Raw genomic sequence first — 24812 nt, 5'->3', positions numbered from 1 at the left:
TCCCATCCATCAACGTACAATATATATCATTGTGTAATTGTATATCTGATTATTCCGCCACAGCAAGCTAGCACCTGATCTTTAATTTGAGGGATGCAACGGCCAGCAATATATATATATATATATATATATATATATATATATATATAGGGAGAGGCTATTCAGCAGCCGGCTACAAAATAAGTTATTCTGTAGCCACCTCTATTTACCATAATTTTATATACTAATTTACCATAATGTCAATACATATTTACGATAGTTGGGTTACTATAACACATGGGAATATTTACCATAACGTTATAGTAAACCACTTAGTAAGGAGTTACTGTAAATCTCGTAAATTAACATAGTAATTATCGTAACTCAAAGTGGCTACAGAATAAGTTATTCTGCAGCCAGCTATAGGATAGTAGTTCTATATATATATATATATATATAAGGTTTCTCACAAAAATGGTGCTCTTGGGTGAAGCAGTTCACACAAGGAAGTAATGTAAATATTAAGGTGAATGATCAACTTGGCTCCTACTTCTAAACGAAAAAAGGCTTAAGGCGAGGTGACCCAATGTCTCCAATACTATTTAATATAGTGGTAGATATGCTGGCCATACTGATTGCTAGAGCCAAGGAAGCAGGTCAAGTAGAAGGGGTCATCCCCCACCTTGTCCAAGATGGCTTGTCCATTCTCCAATATGTGGATGACACAATGTTATTTATGAGCCATGATTTTGAAAAAGCAAGAAACATGAAGTTAATTTTAAGTACTTTTGAGCAACTTTCGGGGCTTAAAATCAACTTTCACAAAAGTGAGATCTTCTGTTTTGGTAAAGCAAGGGATAATGAGGTGTTTTATTCGCAACTGTTAGGATGTGGGGTGGGTAAATTCCCTTTCCGCTACCTTGGTTTACCGATGCACACTAGGAAGTTGAGTAATAAAGATTGACAGACAATTGAAAATAGAAATGAGAAGAAACTTAGTGGATGGAAAGGTAAATTGCTCTCGGTAGGAGGTCGCTTGGTCTTATTAAACTCGGTGCTCTCTAGCTTACCGATGTTTATGATGTCATTCTTTGAATTACCTAAAGGTGTATTAGAAAAGATCGATTGCTTTAGATCAAGATTCTACTGGCAAAGTGATCAACACAAACACAAATATAGATTGGCTAAATGGGAGATCTTGTGCCAACCAAAAGGCCAAGGAGGCTTAGGTATACACAATCTAGACCTACAACACAAATGCTTGCTGAGTAAGTGGCTTTTTAAACTTTTGAATGAAGATGGCATGTGGCAAGAATTGTTGAGGAATAAATATATAAAAGACAAGACTCTAGCGGGATGCACTAAAAAGCCAACAGATTCTCATTTCTGGAAAGGTCTGATGAATGTTAAAGATTCCTTCATGAGCTTTGGTTCATTCAAAGTGAAAGACGGGTCACAGACTCGTTTTTGGATGGACACTTGGTTGGGAAATCAGCCATTGAAGGATAGATTTTCTTTGTTGTTCAATATTGTGAGAAGAAAACAAGATTCAGTGGCAACAGTAATTGCTTCAGTTCCACTAAACATTTCCTTTCGCCGCAACCTAGTGGGTACGAACCTAAGGGACTGGCATAGAATTGTTGCCTCGTTACAAGATGTGAACTTACAGGGGGAAAGGGATGCTTTTGTTTGGGGACTACATTCATCAGGCAGATATTCTGTAAAATCTATGTATGCTGCGTTAATCAACAATGGGGTCAAAGTATCACAAGATTTATGGCAGATTAAAATACCTACAAGAATAAAAATATTCTTGTGGTACCTAAAAAGAGGTGTGGTCCTTACTAAAGATAATCTCGCCCGACGTAACTGGAATGGTGACACAAGGTGTAGCTTTTGTCACTCTCCAGAATTTATTCATCACCTTTTTTCGAATGCTTTTATGCCAAATTCCTGTGGCGCGCTGTACACTTAGTGTTTGGGATATCACCTCCCTTCAGCATAGATGATTTATTTGTTAATTGGTCTAAAGTTGGTGGTACTATTCACAATTCATTGTTACTAACAGTAGCATCGGCTTTATGTTGGACAATTTGGATAACAAGAAATCAAGTGGTTTTTGACAAATGTAGACCGAATTTTTTTTGCAGGTACTCTTGAGAGGAACCCATTGGCTACGGCAATGGGCAAGACTGTAGCGGCGTGATGATCTACGGGACCAGTTGACATCTGCTGGGCGGCTTTTGGAGACATCAGCCTTGCATTTCTTTAGTTCCAATGGGTGGTTCTCAAATAGATTTATCGGTCTTTCTTAGTCAAGACTTTACTTCACGCTTTGTGTTTCCAAAGTCTGGCTGTAAGCTTGTGAACTGTGTAAGTTGTGTGCTCACCGTTGAGTCGAACCTTGTAATAAATAATTGGCCTGATTCTACCTCATGGTAGATGAAGCCGGATATAAACTGTCATATATATATATATATATATATATATATATATATATATATATATATATATATATATATATATATATAGTAGTATAGTATATTCCGGGATCTGGTCGGATAATTAGCAGCTGCCTGGGATGAAGCCAACTTTTCCTCCGGCCACGTCGTACACCACCTCCGTCGACGCCAGCTGATGATGCGTCCCGATGACGGAGAAGGCCTCGCCGTCGTCGCCGGTATTCATGGCGGAGAAGGCGAGGCAGGCCACGGTGAACGGCGCGGCGGCAGGGTCGTCGTAGTACAGCATCTGGTTCCCGTCGATCAGCAGGCTCTCGCCGTTGCCGAAATTGAGCTGGACGGCCGGTATGAGGAGAGAAGGCAGCCCTGAGAAGTTGTAGCACGTGTCGAAGCCGGCGAACCCTGGCACCGAGCGGTTGTACTGCGACATCTCCTTCCGGAAGGCGTCACGCAGCGGCGTGTACGCCTCCGGCAGCAGCAGCGTGAAGGCCCGGTCCCAACGTCCAGGTTGGCGCCATTGTTGCCGAAGGCATCCGCCAGGATCGGAAGGTCCTCGCCGGCGAGGTTCATCCCGACGAGCTCGATGAAGTACATGCTTGCCAGCTCGGGGTTACCCTCGTGGCTCACCAGCGGGGCGTGCGCGGCGGCACGGTTGTCGTCTCTGACGGTGCCGTCACGGCTGAGGGAGAGGAAGCCCTGGGAGCTTGGGGACTGCGGCAGTACGAGAAGGCCAAGGCCGGCGACGACGAGAGCCGTGACGGCAGCGAGTTGCGGTCGCGGCTGAGGTCAAGCGTCCCGGCCTCCGGCAGCTCATCAGGAGGATGCTGTATGTCCAGGCAGACAAACCTGAAGTCGTCGACGGCCATGGATGGCGCCAGCATGAGCACGTCCTGTGAAAACGTGCCCAAGATGGTGGTCGAGTGCGGGTCGACAAGCGGACAGACGGAGCCGGAGCGGTTCGTCGGACAGTCCGGCGAGCCGCAGGTGAACGTCAAGGACCGAGACGTGTCGAACGCCGGCCCACAGTCGTCGGAACCTGAAGCGCACGGCTTGCACCGGAGCTGGGACACGCCGGTGACGGTGTCGAGGAACACTGGGAACCGCGCTGCTCCGGCGGGCCGTAGCTGACGAACACGCTGTAGTATATTGCTAATAGAATAATACAAGCTCGTCTTTCCCTTGTGCTAACGACGACCAAGTTTCTTGAGATATTGATGCACATGCATGCATTGCCACTCTCTCTCTCTCTCTCTGCTGTTCTTTCACGGGTTGGATGTCGTGCTATCTGAGGCTAGGAAGCATGGGATTAAGATGATTCTGAGCCTTGTGAACTATTATCATGACTATGGAGGGAGGAAGCAGTACGTACGTGGATTGGGCGAAGAACCAGGGGCAGAACATTCCATCTGACGATGGATTCTTCACTAACCCTGTTATCAAGGGCTTCTACAAGAACCATATAAAGGTCAGAAAGAGAGACAGAGAGAGTGAGAGGGAGAGTGCTGTGAACCTTAGTGAATTTGTTTCATTAAAACCCATAATAGTTTGCACCGTTTCATAAAAATCCAAGTCAGTGTTTCTTTACTTCAACTAAGTTTATAGAAATAATATGAAGATTCATATGTCTCTAAATGCCCAATTTTGGTCTGAATACTGCAAGTTACAGTCAACTTATATAATATTCTCTCTGCACAATGTTTGCACTTCAAAGAGAAACTGCCACTACTGGAAACCACATTATCCCTGTGTGCTAAAAAACCGTCAAGGAAGCTGAAAAAACCGTCAGGGAAATAAATTCTGTCGGGCAACAAACAGGCAAATCCCGTCAAGGATAGCTCGACAAAGAAATTCTTTTTGCCTTTGAGTTTCCCGTCAGAAAGATATCTCTGACGGTATTATTTTGACAGCAAGCTCACAGAAAAATTGTGCGTCCTTGGGTTTAGAAAACTGTCAAGTTAAATGTTTTTCTGTCAAAGATATAAGTATTTTCTCTGTGGGTTTCATACAATACCCTGTCAGGCAGCCCTCAGGAAATGTATAGCTTTTTCTGTCGCCGCCACACTATTTCTCTGTAGGTTGGCCTTCAAGGTATTTGTAATTTTTCTGTCACAATAGAACCATCAAAGAAAACTTGCTGTTGACAGAAAATTGACACCATTCTCATTGATTTCCAGCTGATTCCAAGAAGCACAAATGTACCAAACAGCATAAGACACATTTATAGCATATAGATTAGAATTTCCACCAAATCATTGTACCACCAGCACATGCTTCCTAAGTTATTCATGTACAGCCAAGAGAAGCATGAAGACGAGCAGAGAAAGGCAACAAACTGTGGATCTTATTGCTCTGCATCAGACAATTAGTCAAACAAGCTTTGTTCTAGAACTAGAAGTGTATACTTAAGAGCTCTTTACCTACTAGTATTAGCACTGTATACTACTAACAGTAATCACTTGTCTCAATCTTTCCTGATAGTTTGAGCACGCTTCTTACAAATCTGCTCATATTTTTTTTCATGAATCGATCAAAAGGCCGTTCTGACGAGGGTGAACACGTTCACCGGCGTGGCGTACAAGGATGACCCAACGATCATGGCGTGGGAGCTGATGAATGAGCCCCGTTGCCAGTCCGACGTGACCTGCCCCGCCATTTTCCAGTCGTGGATCACGGAGATGGCAGCGCACGTGAAGTCCATCGACGGCAACCACCTGTTGGACGCCGGCCTGGAGGGCTTCTACGGCTTGTTGCCACTACCGTCCCGCAGCTCCATGAACCCGCCGTGGCACGACAAGATGGGCACCGACTTCATCGCCAACAACCAGGTGCCCAGTGTAAACGTGGAAGAGATTGGGAAAGCACAGCGCGCGCGCGCGCGCGCGCGCACACACACACACACATATATATATATATATATATATATATATATATATATATATATATATGTTAGAATGGGAAATAATCCCAATAAACAAGGAAAGATAAAATCGACCCTAATAAACAAGGAAGCATACAAATTACATATGTATTTCCGTTAACACCCCCAACAATCGTAGCATGAGGTTCCCGAATACAAAGGCTGGACCGAAACTCCTAGAAGAGCTGAATCAGCAGACCTTTGGTCATGATATCCGCGAACTGACACTACTGGATTCAGGTTCTTTGCCGAGTGCCTGAGGCACTCGGCAAAGGCCCAATTGCACTCGACAAAGCCTTTGCCGAGTGCGGCACTCGGCAAACAACACACGGCAAAAATTTAATCGGCAAAGCCCTCTTTGCCGAGTGTCTTTTATCGGGCACTCGGCAAAGGCTTTGTAGAGTGCCCCGGGGACACTCGGCAAAGAAAAGCTACCGTCACGGCGCCGGTCCCGTTGACGGTCACTTTGCCGAGTGCCAACCATGCAGGCACTCGGCAAAGATTTTTTAATTTTTTTAAAAAAATTTGGCACTCGGCAAAGAATTTTTTTTTTTAAAAATTCTTTGCCGAGTGCCAACCCGGAAGGCACTCGGCAAAGAGCTTTTATTTTTTTTGAAAATTTTCTTTGCCGAGTGCCAACCCTACAGGCACTCGGCAAAGTGTTTTTATTTTATTTTTTTAAATTTCTTTGCCGAGTGCCCTATGGCCGGCACTCGGCAAACATTTTTCATTTTTTTTAAATTTCTTTGCCGAGTGTCAACCCGGAAGGCACTCGGCAAAGATTTTTCATTTTTTTTAAATTTCTTTGCCGAGTGTCAACCCAGAAGGCACTCGGCAAAGATTTTTTATTTTTTTTTAAATTTCTTTGCCGAGTGCCCTATGCATGGCACTCGGCAAAGTTTTGATTTTTTTTTAAAAAAAAATTTCTTTGCCGAGTGCCCTATGGCCAGCACTCGGCAAAGTTAATTTTTTTTTTAAAAAATTTCTTTGCCGAGTGTTATGGTCACAACACTCGGCAAAGCTAGGAAATCTATTTTCTGGTCGCCCATTTTTCCAGCTTTGCCGAGTGCAACACTCGGCAAAGTGACCAAAAATGGCAAATTTTATTTTATTTTTATATTCCATCATGACAAATACATTCATACAAACATATATCACATATATATCTCATCCATCACATATATATCTCATCCATATCTCATCCATCACATATATATCTCATCCATCACATATATATCTCATCCATCACATATATATCTCATCCATCCACACATCCATCCGCCCATATCACATCCATCACAATATATATCACATATATAATAATAAGTGCTCAAGTCCATCCAAATAAGTCCACAAGTCCATTAAAGTACACAAGTGCATCACAATGATATCACAAGTCCATCACCAAGTGAACAACAAATGTAAAAAATACAACATGCACTCATCTCGGCCACTGCGACTGTGGTGAAGGACCAGATGCATCATTCGGAGGTGCATGAGGTGGATTATTCGAACCACCGTCAGATGGAGACTGCACAAAGGAGAAAAGATTGCATGTGAGACAAGATTATTTTGATAGCTAATCTAGGACGATAGAGGCCATACAAGCAAAGCACAAGCGAAAGTAAAAAACTTTGATACTCACAAGAGTAGCTGCAGCTGCAGGACGCGGAGGCGGAGGTGGAACCAACAGCCCAGGTGATAGAGACAAGCCCATACGTTGCCCAAGCCCTTGTAGGAAATCCGTAATATCCATCAGCCTCTGCGCCTGGGCCTGCCGCTCGGCCCGCTCGGCCTCCAGCTGGGCTCCCTGCTCCTGACGTTCCTTCATTTCTTGTTCCAGCCAGGCCTGCAATATTTCACTCTAATGTTTCAGTAATGCAAAGCTAATTAAGGTGTGTAAAGATCAATGTAAGACGAGTAAAACAGGAATAACCTCAAGTGCGTCGACCCGGTGCTGTGCAGCGGTCGGCCGTGTGTGAATGGCCGGGCTCTCGCTCGTGCTCCATGCTCGGATCTGGGAGAGAGAGGGAGTAGAGGCCGTGTCGATGACGCCATCACCAAGCCAGAACCGCCCATGCTTCTTGCCTTGCCCCACCCTCATTACGACCTCTCCATCGAAGTCCTGGGTGCTCGGATCGTGGTCTGACCCATGGAGCGACCTCGCCACCTCAGTGTACTCACTGATGCGGGAGTGGATGCTCGGGTTCGTATATGCCTCGGGCGGATCCTCTAGGTTGAAGGAGACATCGGACGTCACCTTGCCCTTGTGGGCCATACACCATGCCTGGAAGTCCGAGCAAGCCTGGCCACTATGTGACGCCGACTGCGAGAAAGACAGCACGATGATTAGAAATCAGGCAGAACTGAGCGTGACAATAGATAAATCAATTCGCGTACCGATGCTTATTTGTATCCGACGAGGTTGCGGCTGCCTTGATGGCGTGCTGGACCTTGCATCAGCAAACAACGGTCCCGGGCATCCCTGTGCATCTTGAGGTACTCCTTCATGAACCACCTCTCCACCATCATCGCCCAGCACTCGGGATATGCTTGGCACCACCAGGGAATCATCTACACATCATCAAGTATTGAACATATAAGAAGATCAAATTAAACCAACTTAATCTCAAAATGAATCAATATTGATGTTCTTCATTTACCTCAAGGTACTGCTCCCGGGTCATCTGCATCTCTCTTGCGTCTTTCTTGGTTTTCCTCTCTCCAAGCTTCGACCCGTAGTAGGTTACAATGGCCTAGATGCGCATCTCGTGATGCATGTCGGTGACGAGTTTTTTATAGGCTTTGGTAGTTGCCTGCTCCGCCCTGGCCTCAAATCCATCCTCGCATCTGTAATAAGTCTGCATACAAAAGCGATGTATCCATTCATTATTTCAAGAAAAGTCCAATGAATGCGACGTATTGAGCAATGTTGTGCGAGGGAGACTTACCCAAAACTCTGCCTTCACCCGCGCCGCCTTGTTGGGGTACTCCGCATCGGAGGCGACGACATAGTGGTCAAACGAGTAGGCCGGCTCCGTCTTCGATGCGTACGTGACAATGCCGGGGAAGTGTTGCCTGCACAGAAGACCCAGGATGCCGTTGACTAGCCGTGCGCTACCACCCGACACAACCACCTAGTTCCTGCACAAGTGATTAAGAAAAATTATTAGTTTTTTCATCATATCATATGAAGTAGTGGTGATAACATATACAGTTACTTACTTTTGTCCTTCGGGGCGAATCACTGGGCGTTGGTGAGGAAGCGGAACCTATGGGAGGCTCGCGGGACCTCGCAAGTAGACACTCGAAGAGGAGTTGGAGGAAGCGGAACCCGTGCCTGCCGCCTCCCCCCTCCTCCTCCTCCTCCATCTGCCGAACCAGCTCCTCATCTGACTTGTCCACAGGCACCACCTCCTCCTGTGGCTGGTGGTCCTCCTCACGTGGCGTGGGAGGAGACGGCCCCCTCCTGCGGCTAGCGGTCCTCCTCCTGTTCGATCCCTCTGCCGCCCCCTCCGCCCCTCCTGTGGCCGGCGTGGTCTTTGGTAAATCGAGCTCACGGACCTATGACGGTCGCCCGCCATCTTTGTCCAATCACCTGCAATAAAAAAGAAAAGCAAGACGTAATTAGAAATAGGTGCAAAAATGAACAAAACATAATTACAAAAAACATAGTAATACATGTATTAGAAATATATGCAAAAATGAACAAAACATAATTACAAAAAACATAGTATTACATGTATTAGAAATAATCTTCATGATTGAGATTAGCTGGATCATAGGTCTCGTCATCACTATCAACATTGTCCAACTCATCAACACTATCCGAAGGAGGAATGTTGTCTTCATTGTCATTGCCTAAATGTAATCACTCAAGCATTTGTATGTCCTTCAGATTTCGCACCTCGTCTCCAACGTCCTCGTCATCATCCCTTTCATTGTCTACTTCCATTCCTATCTCTTCGGTTAAGTCTATGTCAAACCTCCCTTGTAGCCCCTCTTCTTGATAGAACTCTCCATCATATGTGTTTGGGTTGAAGTTGTAATCTTCATCGTTTGGGACAGGTAGTTTACCGTGTGGCGATACCTTGTGCACAATAGACCAACCCTTAAGATGCTCGGCGTCTTTGCACGCGTATGACGTATAATAAACCTGGACGGCCTGTTGAGCCACAATGTAGACAGGATAGACGGAATCCTATCAAATCTCGACTAGGCCAAGCTTAGGGGTCCATCTCATTACACCAGGATGAAACCAGTGGCATTTGAATATGACAGGAGTAAGAGGTTTGGAACCATAAAATGATGGTTCATAGATTTCTTCAATTCTTCCATAATAGTCAAGTCCATCAGTGCCGGGCGTAACAACTCCGCTGTTTGTGGTTTGTCAATTGGGCCGACTCTGCTCGTAGCTTGCTGTGTGAAAACGATATCCATTCATGTCATAACCAGTAAATGACTTGACCCTAACGGCACAGCCATTTGCAACCTGTCTCAACTCATCACTTATAGGCGCATTAGTTTGGGCTTTCTGTGTGAACCAACAAATGAAATCGAGGCTCCCTGGTCCCACACCCTATGAAAGAAGGGTATCATTTTCTTGCGGGGTAGGTTGCCTTGATCCATGCCAGGATTGATGAAGAAATTCCCTGTACCAATGAGAAACAAGGGGGTTGGACGAAGAAACAAGGACATACGGCAAAATGAAACAAGTTCGTTCAGAACTTACCCAATGAACGGTTGCACCTCGGCAAGGTTGGTCAACACATATAGCATGATACTGCGCCACTCTTCATTTTTCAATTGCTTAGTGGTCGATGCACTTGCGCTTCCGAGTTGCCCTTGGAAAAGGCTGAGGTTCGATTCATTTTTGGTAGCATTATAGCGAGGGGGTGGATTATAAACGTTAGGAAGTTTCTCAGTGTAGTATTTCTCTGTGAAGTTCGACACCTCCTCTAGAATGTATGCCTCTGCAATGGAAGCCTCAATTCTGGCTTTATTTCTACATGTTTTGCGAAGAGTCTTCAGACATCTCTCGATTGGATAGCACCAATGGTTCTGCACGGGCCCCCCCATCCGTGCCTCATACGGGAGGTGCACAATCAAATGCTGCATCGATAAGAAGCAGGCGGGTGGAAAGATCTTCTCCAACTTACAGAGCAACACGGGTGCCGCTTTTTCCAAGTCATCAATGATGGTCCGAGAGAGCTCCTTGGCACAAAGCTAGCGGAATAAGTAGCTCAACTCTGCCAGCACTTGCCAGACATGCTCCGAGACATAGCCTTGAACCATCGCCGGAAGAAGCCGCTCAATCCATATGTGGTAGTCATGACTCTTCATCCCGTTGACTCGCAGAGTGCCTAAGTTAACTCCCCTCTTTAGATTCGCTGCATACCCATCAGGGAACATTAGCTTCTTGATCCATTCAAGTACTTCCCTCCTTTGGTCCTTTTTCAAGACGAAATTGGCCTTAGGCCTTCTCTAGGTCTTGCCACGACTAGGAGGTTGCATCTCTTGATTTGGTCTATCGCATAATGTTCACTACTACACAAACTTTATTGGAGGCGGGCGTTTTTGGTTTTCCGCGGCGGGCAAAGCCGTTCGCCGCGGCCTAGAGGCCACGGTAAATCGTGGCTTAACTGTGGCAGGCGGCCTTGCCCGCCGCGGTTAACCGATTTACCGCGGCGGGCGGTGTAACGCGCCCGCCGTGGTAAATATACTGTTACCACGGCGGGCACGTTAGGATGCCCGCTGCGGTTAATCATTTAAAAAAAACAAAAAAAACAGGAGCCCGCTGACGAGCCCGTTCTCGAGCCCACTGGCGAGCCCACCGGCGATGGATCCGGGCTTCCCATGGCTGCAGATCCGTGCCGCTCAGGGAGGGAGAAGAGGAGGCCGTGGTGGAGGGAGGCCGCCGCGCCGAACCATCCTCGCCTACCGGATCCGGCCACCGCGCGCCGCCACCGACCGGATCCGCCTCGGTACACCATCACCGGCCGGATCCGGTCACCGCGCGCCGCCACCGGCCAAATCCACCTCAGGACGGGCTCGTCGTTGCCGTCCCACGATCCATGGAGGAGGAAGTCGCCACCGCCGGATCTGGAGAGAGGAAGAGGGAGGAGTGAGGGAGATGGAGAGAGGAAGAGGGAGATGGAGAGGAAGAGGGAGATGAACTCACCTACCTCGGATCGACGTCCACCGTGCCGCTAGCCTGCCGGATCCAAAACCCTAGCCCCGCGCCGTCGACCCGCATGCCGTCGTCCCACGCGCGCCGTCTCCCCATGCGCCATCGTTGCTCTACACGTGCCATCGCCCAGCGCGCCGCCGTTGCCCCACGCGAAGAGAGAGAGGGAGTCAGGGAGGGGAGGGAGTCACGGTGCAGAGAGTGAGACGAGAGAGGGAGGCGCGGCTGCTGGGAGTGTGAGTCTGTGTATATATATGACGACAGAAATAGTGGGCCTCGCTTTGCTATTGGGCCTCTGATTTTTCGTGGCGGGCCTTAAATGATGCCCGCCGCGGTAAATTGATTTACCGTGGCGGACGCCTTAAGACGCCCGCCACGGTAAATAGGGTATTTTCCGTGGCGGACATCTTTAGGCGCCCGCCGCGGTAAATCGATTTACCGTGGCGGGCGCCTTAAGACGCCCGCCACGGTAAATAGGGTATTTTTCGTGGCGGACGTCGTTAGGCGCCCGCCGCGGTAAATTGATTTATCGTGGCGGGCGCCTTAAGACGCCCGTCACGGTAAATAGGGTATTTTCTGTGGCGGACGTCGTTATGCGCCCGCCGCGGTAAATCGATTTACCGTGGCGGGCGCCTTAAGACGTCCGCCATGGTAAATAGGGTATTTTCCATGGCGGACGTCTTTAGGCGCCTGCCACGGTAAATTGATTTACTGCGGCAGGCAAAAAAACTTTGTCACGGTAAATAAAAAATGCCCACCTTGGTAAATCACTGTATGTACCGTGGTGGGCAAACTCAGTGCCCGCCACAGAGGCCAAAAGTGCAACGCTACGCAAATTCAATCCTATAGTAGTGGTTGCCAGGTCTACTCTAGCCTTTGGGTTGTCCTTAGACTTTTCAGTGTCCATGAGTGTTGCCTAAAGTGCCTCGGCGACATTCTTTTTAGTGTGCATTACATCAATGTTATGTGGTAGAAGAAGGTCATCGAAATAGGGGAGCCTCGTCATGCCCAAGATATGAGTCCACATATGCTGCTCAGCATATCCCACAAAACCACCTTCTTCATTGGGCACGAGAGCACCTATCTAAGCATGAACCTTGGCACCAGTCATCATCCGCGGTGCTGGGTTTGTCACTTTGACACCTTTCATAAAGTTCTTGATGTCTTGTCTGAATGGATGGTCAAGAGGTAGGAATTGACGATGTCTGTCGAACGACGAATACTTGCCACCCTTCTACAACCAAATAAACCTCACACCTTTCTTGCATATTGGGTATGGGAACTTCCCGTGAACACACTAGGCGCAGAATATCCCATACGCCAGGAAGTCATGCAAGGAGTAGTGGTACCAAACATGCTTTTGAAGGTTGTCTTTGTAGCTCGATCGTATGTCCATACCCCTTTGTCCCAAGCACGGACCAATTCATCAAACACGAGCTCCATGAACACACCCATATTACTCCCTGGGTGTCCAGGAATTATCAATGACAAGAATACGTTATGTCGTTGAAAGGAGACACCAGGGGGGAGATTAAGGGGGATAACAAAGACGGGCCAACATGTGTATGGGGCAGCCATCATTCCATAAGGATTGAACCCATCTATTGCCAATGCGACACGTACATTACGAGCCTCATCTGCTTTGTCACGATGTTTGTCATTAAAGTGGATCCAAGCTTCACCATCGGATGGATGTACCATCTTGTTAGGATTGTACCATTTGCCATTTTTGTGCCATGTCATCTGTTTCGCTGATTCCTCGGTCATGTATAGCCGTTGGATCCTTGGTAGGAATGGAAGGTACCGTAGGATTTTCATGGGGATCATAAGTTGCCTCTTCTAGCCATCATTGGAGTCTACCTCTAGGTACTTGGAGGATTTACACTTTGGATAGAACTTTGCATGCTCATGTTCTTTCCTAAATAGGACGCACCCTTTCGGACAAGCATGTATCTGCTCATACGGCATCTTAAGTGCTCGAAGGAGTTTCTGTGACTCGTACATGCTCTTTGGCAGAATGTGGCCCTTCGGAAGCAGGGTGCCAATCACGGCAAACATCTTATTGAAGCCAGGTCGACTCAAGTTTAACTCGGACTTCAACCCCATTAAGCGTCTAATGGCATCCAGTTGAGACACCGTTGACCGATCGTGAAGGGGTTTCTGTGCCGACTCCATCATGTCGTAGATCGCCAATGCGGCTACCTCCATCTCCTCCTTCTCACGTCCCTCATCGAACTATCCTTGGTGAAAGTCATCTAACATGTCTGCTACCCTGGCATCAGCATCAAAAGCCTCCACCCATGGTCTCACCACCTCCTCTCTCATACGATGGGCTTCACCATGGTGGACCCACCGGGTGTAGTCCGGCGTAAATCCATTCTTCACAAGATGTTTACCCATTTCCACCTTGTTTATCCTTCTCCTGTTTCCACATTTGCTACAGGGACACAAAACTAGGCAATGTCCTTTAGCAGCGTTGCCAAATGCACTATTCAAGAAAGCATCGGTCTTGTTCATCCATTCCGTGGTGTAATCACTCTGACTTCTCCAGCCCGTGTACATCCACTAATGGTCATCCATCCTCTAACATATGTATCAGCGAGTAATGTAACCATCAATTGCATCTACATGGTGTTCCTACTGTCTAATAGGTGAGGATAGGTCCTAATCCCACCCGCAGATGCGTAGATGAAGTTAGTTTCTATGCTCTACTCCTATCCGAGATAGAATTTCGGCAGCACCTCCCCGCTGTTCTCTAGATACACGTCCTGCCAAAGAAGAGTGCGTATCCAGAGAACAACAGGGAGGTGATGCCGAAACTCTATCTCGGACCAGAGCAGAACATGGGAACTAACCCATCTACGCATCTGCGGGCTGTCCAAAAAGCGTGGACAATCCAAAATAGATATAGTCATAGATATGCAAAGATCTGCATATCTCCAACCATATCTCTTTCGAACAGGAGACGCCAAACTGGGTTACGTGATCTACGACCATGATACGAAAAGAGGGGTTATATGTAGGGTGGCAGTGGAGTCAGGCTAGCAGGGCCGTGGCGGGTCGGTGCAGTGGCGAGACGACGCGGTGCAGGCAGACCGGCACGATGGCGAGAACTCCGACTCAACTCCGACGGATTCTTCTCTACGAAAATGGAACAAAATACTGTCATTTACAAAAAATTTTGGCATTATCTCCCCTGCACGGTGAGGTTTCCAAAACCTGCAAAAAACAACGGCACAATGGCCGACAAGCACATATGTCTGAAGAGAAGCCATGTAGTTTGGATATCAATCCATGCAGAAGAATATATCCAAGTAGTACCACTACTTGTACTACTACTTCCACTATTGCTACTACTACTAGCATTGGTTCTACTACTACTACCACTATTGCTACAACTACTACCATTAGTTGTACTACTACTACCACTACTTCTACTACTACTACTACCAATAATTCTACTACTAATACTACCACTAGTTGTACTACTACTACCACCAGTACAACAAATACTACTACAACTACCACTACCTCGACAACAATAAGAGAGAACGCATACCTGACGGGCGCTGGGGTAGGGGCGGGCGGCGTCGGGATCGGGCGGAGTCGGGGTTGCCGGAGTCGGGGACGGGGTCGGGCACGGACGACGTCAGGGCAGGCGGTCCATGGGGCGCGGCCAGGGACAGGGCACGGCCGGGAAAAGGGCGCGGCCGGGGCGCAGGGCCGGCTGAGGTTAGGGCTGCGCGGCCAGGGAAAGGGCCGGTCGGGGGCACGGCACGGCCGGCGGTAGGGCGCGCGGGTAGCACGGGTGGCCGGGCGTGTGAGCAGCGGGCGGCGCGACCAGGGGAAGGGCCGGCCAGGGGCACGGCGCGGCCGGCGGTAGGGCGCGTGGGCAGCGCGAGCGGCCGGGCGCGCGGGTAGCGTGGCCGGGGGAAGGGCTGGCTGGGGGCACGGCGCGCGGGCAGCGTAGGCGACCTGGCGGCGCGAGCGCGGGCGCGCGGCCGGTGGCTGCGCGGGCCGGCGTGGGCGCGCGCGCGGCGTGGAGGCAGGGGCGGGCAGGCGTAGGCGCAGGGCTGCCTGGCTCTGACTGCCCGGCTGGCCCAAAATACCGAAGTCGCGTCTTTGCCGAGTGCCGGATCAGGGAGGCACTCGGCAAAGATTTGATTTTTTTTAAAAAAATTCTATGCCGAGTGCCCCAGATCTGGCACTCGGTAAAGATTTAATTTTTTTTTAAAAAAATTCTTTGCCGAGTGCCTCCCTGATCTGGCACTCGGCAAAGAAAAAAATATTTTTTTTAAAAATACTTTGCCGAGTGCCCCTGGCACTGCACTCAGCAAAGATTTATTTTTTTAATTTCTTTGCCGAGTGCTCTTGTGGATGCACTCGGCAAAGAGGAATTTTTTTTAAAAATTTTAAACCATTCTTTGCCGAGTGCCTTATGCCTGGCACTCGGCAAAGACACCCTTTGCCGAGTGCCATGCCCCAGCACTCGGCAAAGTGTTTTTTGTTTTTTTGTTTTTGGCCTCTAATTTTTTTGTGCAGCCCTTTTAAAGCACCAGGAACTCCTAGTTACATTTTGGGGATTTTTTGTGGCTTTTTGATATATTTAGTTACTTTATTTCGCTTACTTGAATTTTTCCGAAAAATAGAAATTTGAACTGCACGTGGTATGAATAATGGAGTTTAATAATTCAAAAATTGATAGTCATGTTAGTGAGTGTTGTGAGAGGCCGTATCTAGGAACGGACCCAAAATTTCGGACATCTTGTTCATGAAACATGTCCGTGAAATTGCGTGTGAAGTGTTTTTAAATTCTATAAAAAGGAAACGAAGTCCGAAAATCATGAAACTTGTTGAGATGTCGTGATATCATATGTGGAGGCTATGCTAAAAATTTCAGAAGATTTTGTGCACGTTGTCACGTACGATGCTTACAAACCAGGCTATGCTAAAAATTTCAGAAGATTTCGTGGCCGACACCGACTTGCTCGACTCCATCGATCGGGTCGGCACCAAACTTGCCGAAACCCTGGCTTTGGTAAGTTTGATTCAAAGTCAACCTAATGAGCAGGTAACTACGACCCACAACAGATCTACCAGACCAGCTCAGGCCAGTCGTCCTACACGACTTGGTACGGATCTTGTGGTCACATCTACTCCTGAAGGGCGCTCCGTTCATTGCCGGCCAGCACCTATGACGGGTCTCCGGCTCTACGAGTACGAAGCCTCGATGGACAACCACCAGGTCTAGCCCTATGGCCTACGCAACTTCGTGAACATGGCCCGAATTGAGGATTATCAAGAAGGATCGGTCCACATAGTTCAAGAGGGTGGCTCAAGCTCCTCGTTCGGCATCGCATCTAATGCCTCCGTTCACACCGAGCTCCAGCATCATGACGATGAAGGCATTGAATATGATCTGGATATCCCAGACCATGCCCCGGGATTCCCGCGATTCCCATCCTTCCCACCAAGGCGAGGAGACTTGATCAATGTTGTCAGTAATGACGAACCACCAGCAGTCGGTGAAACAGAACAAGAAAGGCTAGCACGCGAAGCACGCAATATTGACCGGTTTAATCGCTGACAAATTAAAGCTGAGGCAGAAGAGGAGGCCCGACGCATAGGGTCCAGCCACGCGACCTTAACAATGCCTTTGACAGTGTGGGGGACAAGTAGGTCTTCAGGACTCCAAGCGCCAACATAGCTGTTGCTATGGCAACAATGCAACGACTACCCAACACCCCGGAAACACAGGCAGTTCGTGATGATATACAAGCTTACCTGACGGCTGCTATGGCCCAGACCACAGAGATTGTAAATCAAGCCCAAGCTCCATCCATCTTAGTCGAATCAAGCCACAGCCGCCAGTACTCAAGTCGCTCATAGCCACCCAACCAATGTGGCTCACGCAACAACGACCCATCAGACAACCGTCAAGGCGGAAACGGTGGCCATGATGGTGGTCGGGACGACAACCGTCGTTGGGATGATAACCGCCGTGACTTTCGGGACGACAACCGCCGAGACAACCATGATAATCACTACGATAACCACAGTCGTAGGGTTAATCAGGATGGCAACCGAGATCGCCGTGATGGCAATAACGATCTCCACCATTACCTCAGAGGACGCGATCTGCGCGATCGCATCAACCAAAGAGCCAATGATCATGCATCCCACGAAAGCTATCGCCGTATGGAATATGATACTGCCCATGGTCCTCTGGGTTTGAAGCAATTTACTCTGCACCTTCACCAAGTCATATGGCCCAAGAACTTCAAGCTCGAAAAACTTCAGAAGTACGACGGCATGGAGAACCCCGAATTATGGGTCATGCTCTACGAAACTACATGCAGATCAGCCATGGCTGATGAGCACATCATGTCTAACTACTTCCCAGTCGCTGTCGGCCATGCAGGTCACCAATGGCTGGTCAGCTTGCCGGTGAACTACTTTGATTCTTAGCAAGAGCTCAAGCAAGCTTTCATCGACAACTTCATTGCTACTTGTGAGCAACCCGACAACAAATATGATCTGCAGCGGATTTGAGACCAGAAAGATGAGCCACTATGCGAGTACATCCGGTGTTTCTCAGAGATGCGCATCAAGGTCCCATCAATCTCTAACAATGAGGCAATCGAGGCTTTCATTACTGGTCTCCGCTTCCATGATGCCCTATGGGACAAGCTCCTTTGCAAGAGACCTAAATGAGTCACAGCGCTCCTGGCCACTGCCAAGAAATATGCGAATGCCGACGATGCTAAAAAGATAATCATCGAAGAAGCAGCAAGGGTTCCACGCTCTGACCACCCCCCACACCGCGATGACTACCGCGGCAACCGTGGTCGGAACGACAATTTTGATCGCCGCAACCAGCGCAACGACCCCCGTGACCACCACGACCAGCGTAATCAGCGGCGTAATCGCCGTGACGATTACAGGGGCAAGCATGCTCAGGAAGACAACGGTGAGGTCAACATTGTTAAGAAAGGTGGCGGACATCGCAACTATGAAGAAGACTACGCGAAAGCATTGAAAGGACCCTGCTAGCTCCACCCCAAGTCAAACCATACCATGGACAATTGCCGCGTTCTCAAGTCTATCTACACGCGTCAACAGGCTCCGGATACGTCCGACAAGCCTAACGACGTAGGGGAACAGCGCAACGAAGACAACAATAATGAAGACATAGATCCCCGTCACAAGTACGTCAAGCCAACCGATAGCGTCCACACCATCATTGGAGGCAAAGTGTCCATCGAGACCAAATGAGAACGCAAGCTGCTCGCCCGCGCCTGCTTGAACGTGGCCAACACCGACAACCTCATCACCGATCCGCGGCTCCCTCCTTGGTCTCACCGTGAGATCTCCTTCAGCAGAAAGGACCAATGGGCTACAATACCTGAGCCAGGACATTTTCCCCTGGTCCTTGATCCTTGTATCAACAAGGTTCAGTTCGATAGAGTGCTGATTGACGGCGGCAGTTCCATCGATATACTGTTCAAGAACAGTCTGCTAGCCCTGAAGATAACCCAGGTGGATCTCAAACCATACGAGGCACAGTTTTGGGGTGTCCTCCCCGGACAGAGCTCTACACCTCTCGGGCAGATCACGCTACCTGTGTAGTTTGGTACCCCGGACCACTTCCGCACCGACTATGTCAACTTCGTGGTCGCTGACTTCGACGGCACCTACCATGCTATCCTTGGTCGACCATCGCTCACCAAATTCATGGCCATACCTCACTACAGGTATTTGGTGCTCAAGATGCCTACCGAGAAAGAGGGTTCTAACTCTCAGGGGCAACGTATACGCAGCTTATACCTGCGAGGACGACAGCATCAAAATAGTAGAGGCTCACGACCTCTCTATTCGCATGGCTGAGACCATGCTCGACGCTAAGAAGACCTCAGCCGACCACCTAGAGATCCCAGAGCTCGAGGCTCCACACAAGAACATCAAGTCCAAGGAGCACAAGGCGATCCAGCTGGTCGACGGTGATCCCAGCAAAACGGCCCTTATCGGGGCCAACCTAGATCCTAAATAGGAAGATGCGCTCGTTAGGTTCTTGAGGAGCAACGTAAGTGTGTTCGCATGGAAACCTGCCGACATGCCCGGTGTACCTCGGAACTTGATCGAGCACTCCTTGAATGTCAATGGCAAGGCCAAACATATCAAGCAGAAGCTACGACGGTTCGCTCACGACAAAAAGGAGGTAATTAGGGTAGAAGTTACACAGCTTTTGGCAGCCAGATTTATCAAAGAAGTGTATCATCCAGAGTGGTTAGCCAACCCGGTTCTTGTACGCAAAAAGAATAATGAATGGAGAATGTGCGTTGATTACACTGATCTCAACAAACACTGCCCTAAAGACCCCTTCGGCTTACCTCGCATAGACGAGGTCATAGATTCAACCGCCGGTTGTGAGCTACTTTCCTTTCTCGATTGCTACTCTGGTTATCACCAGATCGCTCTAAAAAAGGATGACCAGATCAAGACATCCTTCATCACGCCTTTCGGCACCTACTGCTACATGAACATGTCGTTTGGGCTCAAGAACGCCGGGGCTACCTACCAACACGCCATACAGGCCTGCCTCAAAGATGAGATAAAAGACGACCTCGTCGAGGCTTATGTTGACAATGTAGTTGTCAAAACCAAGGAAGCACATACCCTTGTTGACAACCTGGAACGCACCTTTGCAGCCCTTAATACATTCCAATAAAATTAAACCCAAAGAAGTGCATCTTTGGTGTTCCTTCTGGTATACTGCTTGGCAACATCGTTAGTCACGACGGCATACGCCCTGACCCGGAGAAAGTCAAAGCTGTCTTAGACATGAAGCCGCCCAAAAAGGTGAAGGATGTCCAGAAGCTTACCGGATGCATGGCTGCTCTCAGTCATTTCATATCAAGATTAGGCAAAAAAGGACTACCGTTTTTCAAGCTACTCAAAGCATCCGAGAAGTTTGAGTGGTCAGAGGAAGCAGACGCTGCCTTCACACAGTTGAAACAATTCCTTACATTACCTCCGGTCCTCACTGCTCCCAGAGAAGATGAAACCCTCCTGCTTTACATTGCGGCAACTAATCGAGTGGTCTCCACTGCCATGGTGGTCGAGCACGACGAGCCTGGCCACGCCTACAAGGTACAGCGACCAATCTATTTCATCAGTGAAGTACTCAATGAATCCAAGACCAGGTACCCATAGATTCAGAAACTGATCTACGCCATACTGATAACATCCTAAAAGTTGAAACATTACTTCGACGGATATCGTGTGGTGGTCATGACCGAGTATCCTCTAGGAGGACATCATTCGCAACAAGGATGCGAACGGGCGCATCGTCAAATGGGCAATGGAGCTATGCCCTTTCTCCTTGGAATTTGCAAGCCGTACTACAATCAAGTCTCAGGCACTCGTCGATTTCATCAGTCGAGTGGACAGATTTAAGCACACCTGCCTCTTAGGGGCCCGATGAGTATTGGAAGATGTACTTTGATGGCTCTCTCAACATTCGACTGGCGTAGGAGCAGGAGTCCTTTTCAGTGTCACCATCCAAGGAGCAGCTCCGGTACGTCCTCAGGATTTATTTCCTAGCATCTAATAACAGCCGCCGAGTATGAAGCATGCCTACATGGTTTGCGCATTGCGGTTGAGCTCAGTGTCAAACGTCTCTATGTCTATAGAGACTCAGCTCTGGTCATCAACCAACTCAACAAGGACTAGGACACGACCATTGAAAAGATGGATGCATACTGCAAATCAATCAGAAAGCTGGAAGGCAAGTTCTATGGCATCGAGTACACACATGTGGTCTAGGACAAAAATCAAGCAGTAGATGCGCTGTCAAAGTTAGGATCATCCTGAGCCAAAGTCCCACATGGCGTATTCGTTCAAGACCTGCTCACGCCTTCCATCGAAGTGGAAGATCCCACGGTCGACAAGCCTCCAGACCAGCTATTGGTGGCTACGGTTCTGGCGTCAAGCACCACCGAGCCACCTCCGACCACTAATCAGCTCGACTGGAGAGTACCTTTCATCAAATACCTGACAGATGGCAGCGGTTACACTGATCGGACTAGAAAACGAATGCCTGATGCGTCGTAGTAAGCAGTATCTGCTCGTCGATGGCAAATTATGGCGCAAGAATGCAAAGGAGGAAATCTTGATGAAGTGTATAACCCAAGAGGATGGCGAACAACTCCTGGACCAAATCCACTCTGGCTCCTATGGCAACCATGTGGCTTCAAGAATGCTAGTTGGCAAGGCTTTCCGAGCAGGGTTCTATTGGCCGTCAGCTGTAGCCGATGCAGAGAAGCTAGTCCGCCATTGTGAGGGTTGTCAGTTCTTCGCCAAGAGAATCCATGTACCAGCACATGAGATCTAGACAATACCAGCCTCTTGGCCCTTCGCATGCTGGGGACTGGATATGATCGGGCCCTTCAAACCGGCTCCTGGGAAATTTACATGTATCTTTGTGCTGATCGACAAATTTTCTAAGTGGATAGAGTACATGCCTCTGGTATAGGCATCTTCAGAAAAGGCTGTCACGTTCATCGACCAGGTCATCCACCGCTTTGGCATACCCAACACATCATCACTGATCTGGGTACTCAGTTCACCAGGAACGATTTTTGGGACTTCTGCGATGAAAGGAGCATAGTAGTAAAATACGTCTCGGTGGCGCACCCTAGAGCTAATGGATAGGTCGAGCGGGCAAATGGTATGATCTTGGATGCACTTAAGAAGAGGATGTACAGAGAAAATGACAAGGCTCCCAGAAGATGGCTCAAAGAGTTACCAGCCGTGGTCTGGGGCCTCAGAACCCAGCCCAGTCGCAATACCAGGCGTATCACCATACTTTATGGTTTACGGCGCTGAGGCAGTGCTCTCAGTAGATATAGCCTTCAGATCAGCATGGGTAGAGAACTTCGACGAAGACAAGGCCAATGAAGCGCGGGAGCTAGAAGTGAATAGTGCAGAAGAGAAGCGGCTCGATTCTTGCGTACGTACAGCCAAATACCTTGCTGTTTTGTGCAGGTACTACAACAAGAACGTTAAGGAGCGGTTCTTTGTGGTTGGGGACCTGGTCCTGAAGTGGAAGATGAATCAGGCTGGTGTCCACAAACTCGCAACTCCATGGGAAGGGCCCTTCATGATCAAGGAAGTTACATGACCAACGTCTTACAGGTTAGCCCACCTGGACAGGTACGGACGTACCCAATTCATGGCACATCGACAAGCTTAGGCGTTTCTATGCTTAACTACTAAGATATGTACTCCTCTTGTACTTTTGATTTAATTCAATAAAGCTATTATGATTTCTCCGACCACTCTAATGTGTCACTTTGAAGTCTATTGTTATCCTAACTCAACCAGTCAAAACCGACCACCATTCCTTACCAGGTTTTCGGAGTAGGCCCTGTCTCCGGTTCTTCCCAACGCAGTGCATGGGATCTGCTCTCTACGCTATGGGTGATTGGTAGGTCCCCTCTGGTTTGACTTGTCTACGTCTACGTGTGCACAGGCTACGCACCTCACACTCTGACCACAGGACAAACCAGGGCCATACAAACCTGTCAGGATGACGTGTTGACTAAACTGGTACAACTAAACAGAACACTAACATGTTCTCACTTAGTTACACCAACACGAGATCCAAGCTTAAATACGTTTTCCACAAAACAAACAAGCTTATGCTGATATATAGTTATGTTATTACAAGCTTGCTTGAAAAGGTCTAAGTTTACAATAACACAACTACATCTTCTTCTACAGCTATAGCCTATACTATTGGCTAGTCAGGTCACGCGGCACCTACTACTCACTAGGGCCTGACATCGTGCTCGAGTCTCGGGTACTCCTGTGTACTGGTCGAGCTGAAGAAGATGGCCCCGCCGATGCCTGGCTGGTCGAGACCGCGGGCTTCGCCGGTTGGCTCAAAACTGATGGCGTTTCCAGCTGACTTGTTGATGGCATACCCTGTACAAGTGCTGTCCCCCCTCCACATAGGTTAATGTCGCCAATTATTTTTGAAGACAAGTCTAGCTGGGTCAACCAAAGCTCCTCAGCCTTGTCTGGATCTACCTCCTTTGGGTATCCAGCCTCTAGGCGCTTGAGATCGATCAAGGGGTAGTGAGCACATACCATGCTTAGCACATGTGCGCCTGTGTACTCACCCGCCTCCTTCACGAACTCTTGGAACCATCCCCATACCTTTCGGCATCTATCGACCAGTCCGAGCTGCGGCATCGTTGGCACAGTCCTCTATAAGCGCTGGGTCGATAAGGTTGAGGACCGGCAAAATGCCCAGTTGCCACCTCCTTGGCACCGGTCTTTCCATGTGTCCCGATCCTCGGTGATCTCTTAGGCACCACGCCATCCAGCCGTCATGATCTTTCATCATGGCTTCTAGATGCTTCTTGGCATTGACTTTTAAAACTACAAACCGCACAAGCCATTAAAATGTCATACCACGACAAGATAAAGCGGGCAACAAAAGTGAGCAAAGGGGCTTGGAAAACTTACTTTTCAGTTCCTCTTTCATCTTGGTCGTGTGGTCCTGGAGCTACGACTGGTCGTGCGCCAGTTTTCTGTTGTCCTCCTTTAGGCGATCACACTCCACGACCGCACGATTGTTCTCCTCTCAGAGACGGACCACTTTGGCTTCTAAGCCTGCACTACAGCTGTTACTACCAACAACGCAACAACACTTGTCATGCACTTGTTGTGATAAAGTGACTACTTACTTGTTCTTTCCTGCTCTTTGTTACTGAGCAGGACGACCAGGTTCTGGTTCTGGGACTCTTGTTCCGTCCTCTCACGGTTGGCGGCTTCAAGTTGGTGACGCAAGCATTCCACTTCCGCCGTTAGCTCTTTATTGCTTGCAGTGATCCCCTCGATCTGGTCGAAGCATTTCTTACGGTACCTTGCGGTCTTCATTAAGTCCTATGTGCAAAAAGCTAAGTAAGAAAGTTTGACTACACAGCAAGATCAGGTGATGAAGCAAAACATACCTGGACCTCCGTCACCAGTCGTTTCGCCGCTCGTTCAACCTTCTTGGTCTCTTCGACCTCTGGGATTTCCTCATGAACAACCCATTGGTCGTTCTGCCTAGTGCGACACATATACATGTTGTCGTTTGTCCTATGGATGGCCTAAGACCTCCTCTACTTCGTCCTCTTCGGCCTCCTCTTCGGGTATCAGCGCTGGTCTGTAGTTAGTAGCTTCCGCGATCACTATGGCCTTTCCATGGGCTGCA

General features: G+C 48.5%; 1 pseudogene; it reads left to right on the top strand.

The window, feature by feature from the left end:
• Positions 1-1708: 1708 nt before the first annotated feature.
• Positions 1709-24424, top strand: LOC136507813 (mannan endo-1,4-beta-mannosidase 1-like; annotated as a pseudogene).
• Positions 24425-24812: the final 388 nt, after the last annotated feature.

Source organism: Miscanthus floridulus, chromosome 15 (genome assembly GCF_019320115.1).
Source record: "Miscanthus floridulus cultivar M001 chromosome 15, ASM1932011v1, whole genome shotgun sequence".
Classification (NCBI taxonomy): Eukaryota; Viridiplantae; Streptophyta; class Magnoliopsida; order Poales; family Poaceae; genus Miscanthus; species Miscanthus floridulus.
This window is presented reverse-complemented; position numbering and strand designations above follow the sequence as displayed.